This window comes from Moschus berezovskii, chromosome 8 (assembly GCF_049115385.1).
Source record: "Moschus berezovskii isolate FMDL1 chromosome 8, NW_MosBer_1.0, whole genome shotgun sequence".
NCBI classification, from domain to species: domain Eukaryota; kingdom Metazoa; phylum Chordata; class Mammalia; order Artiodactyla; family Moschidae; genus Moschus; species Moschus berezovskii.
The window spans coordinates 102,602,087-102,605,142 of record NC_142467.1 but is presented as its reverse complement, the minus strand read 5'-3'; the positions used below and the strand labels follow the sequence as shown (position 1 = coordinate 102,605,142).

The following is a 3,056-nucleotide window of genomic DNA, read 5'->3' as shown; positions in this document are numbered from 1 at the left end:
TCTTCCAGACCCAGGGATCAAACTTGCATCTCTCATGTCTCCTGCATTGGCAGACAGGTTCTTTACCACTAGTGACATCTGAGAAGTCCTGCGAATGAGCTATAAGTGTGTGTGTGTGTGTGTGTGTGTGTGCGTGTGCGAGTATACATATATATTCCCTCCCTCTTGAGACTCCCTCCCATCCCTCTAGGTAGTCTCAGAATGACAGGCTGGGTTTCCTGTATTATGTAGCAGCTTCCCACTAGCTACCTATTTTACAGTGGTAGTATGTATATATGTCAATGTTACACTCTCAGATAGTCCTACACTTTCCTTACCCCGCTGAAAATTACTAGAGCTAATCAATGACTAGTAAAGTCATAGGATTTACTTCAACTACAGATTTTATAGACAGCATTAGTTTCCATGTGTCTTTTCCCCATAGTAATAGAAACACTCATGGAATTTCTTTTTTGTAAAACGAAAAACGGTTGAGTATGATTTTGAGAGGAAAATATTCTTTTAAAATATACTTTGTCGTTGCCATGCCCTCCTCCAGAGGATCTTCCCGACCCAGGGATTGAACCTGTGTCTCCTGCATTACAGACAGATTCTTTATTGCTGAGCCACCAGAGAAGCACAACATCCCTCTACATACTTCCAAGTCTGTCCTTAGATTAAGGCTGACCCACACACATGTGGCTGCCCTAAATGGTTTTCAGGATAGTTTTCTGATGCCACAAGCTGGGAGAAGCTGCTCCACAAGGAGCAGCTCTGGGGTCCATGTTGTTGGATTGACTGAGGCATCGTGTTGAGTGACTTGTCCATGTCATCACACAGTGTGCCCTTTCCTAAGAACCACAGAGGCCTTTTCTGATGTGCTCTTTAGGGGAAGGCCTGAGTTAAAGGGGTGGGGAGGCTTTTGGTGTTTGTTTTCTTTGGAACCGTGAGATGAGTAGACCAATTGTAGTGGTTTTGTTGGCTCCTCGTCAGGAAGCATTTGTGGCCACTTTTTGGATAGTTAAGAGCCTCACAGCACATGTTTTTGGAATTAACTTAATTCCTGGCTTCCTCTGATCTTCCCCAGTTTTGTTTTCCACATATATTTATTTTTTAAAATTTTATCTTGTATGTCTTTGTGTAATCTCTGTATAAATCCTTCCTGGAACAAGGTAAAGTCTGAATAAATAAGATGTCCTATAATCCTTAAAAAAATAAAATAAAATATACTTTGTCCTTTTGGGTAAATGAAATTTCTAAATATTTCTAATGCAAGGTCAAAAACACATTCTGTAAAGAAAAATGCAACAATGGGATATGGTAGGCTATCCAGGACCAGAAAGCTTAATAAAATGAGTTACTTAATTTGAATAAAGAAGTTGAAATAAAAACTTCCAAACATACATAAAAGGAGTAAGTTCTATATACAGAGCCTCATCAAAGTGTTATAAATTCTTAGTCTGAGGGTCTGATCACTGCAGTCATGACACCCTAAGAAAAATGTCCCTTTTAAAATTCTGTTTATAAATAATCTTTTCAGAGCCCCCTTTGTGCCTTTGTTCCTCGGACTGTAGATGAAGGGGCTCAGCAAGGGTGCAACCACAGTATATATCAAGGAGGCTGTTGCATTTGAGTGTGAGCTGTGGGTAGCAACAGGGTTAAAGTACACTCCTAGACTCGTACAATAAAATAAGGAGACAACTGGGAAGTGAGATGCACAGTTGGAAAATGCTTTATACTTCCCCTGAGCAGATGAGATTCCAAGTACAGAAGAAACTACTTTTGAGTAAGAGTAAAGGATACCAACCAGTGAAATATCACCCAGTAGCCCAGTGGCAAAATACATCACCATACTATTAAGAAAGTTGTCAGAACAAGCAGATTGGACCATTTGCTTGAGTTCACAGAAGTGAGAGATTTCCAAGGTTGTACAGAAGGAAACTCACAATAACTTTAATGTTTCCAACAGGGAATGAAGGACACTCATGACCCACGACACCAGAACCAGCTTTCCCAAAGCCAGGAATTCATGATTACTGTATAGCACAAGGGGTGGCAGATGACCACAAACCAGTCATAAGCCATGACTGTCAGGAGAAAGTCATCCAAACATGCAAAAAGTATGAAAAAAAAATACATCTGGGTGATGCAGTCTTAATATGTTATATCTTTGTTCTGTTTCTGTATGTTCCACAGCATATTTGGGATGGTGGTAAAAGTGAAACAGATGTCTACAAAAGGACAGGTTTGAGAGGAAGAAGTACATGGGGGCGTGGATGTGGGTGTCCAAAGTGATGGCCAAGAGGATGAGCAGGTTTCCAAACACAGTGATCAGGTACATCGAGAGGAAAAGTCCAAACATGAGGGGCTGCAGTTCTGGATCTTCTGAAAATCCCAGGAGAAGAAATTCTGAAATTTGTTTATCATTTCCTGGGTCCATGTGGTGGAGGTGACTATAGGAAAGAGGGAAAACCTATCACTTTTACAGAAATGAGCATTAAAATATAGTTCAGTTCAGCTGCTCAGTCGTGTCCGACTCTTTGCGACCCCATGAATTACAACACGCCAGGCCTCCCTGTCCATCACTAACTCCCAGAGTCCACCTAAACCCATGTCCATTGAGTCGGTGACGCCATCTAACCATCTCACTTCCCAGCATCAGGGTCAAAATGTAGTTGAAATATTACAATTCTTACTTTACAGTGAAGAATTATTTCCAATATTTAGTGCCTATACACAAAATTCTCTTGCAAGGAATCACCATTTTATCCCTGATTAGGAATTTTTATACCCAAATGTGCATTTCAATCATGAGGATATATAGTCAATAGTTTAAATGAGAAATTCTCTCATATATTTGAGAAATATATATATGTGTGTGTATATAAATGTATATATATATATGTATATTCAGTGTAGACTATCACTAAGGCACTGTTGCTGAAGAACAAAATGTGCTACAATCTAATAATGGTGAAAGTACATAAGGGAACATAAGAATTATATAGCATTATATAGGCATGCTTCATAGCTCCAAATCATATGTGATCAGAGCTATGAAGCCACCATGCAGATAC

The 3,056-nt window shown here is 39.7% G+C and overlaps 1 pseudogene; it reads right to left on the bottom strand.

Moving 5' to 3' along the window:
* Nucleotides 1–1,399: 1,399 nt before the first annotated feature.
* On the bottom strand, nucleotides 1,400–2,419 carry LOC129558154 (olfactory receptor-like protein OLF4; annotated as a pseudogene).
* Nucleotides 2,420–3,056: the final 637 nt, after the last annotated feature.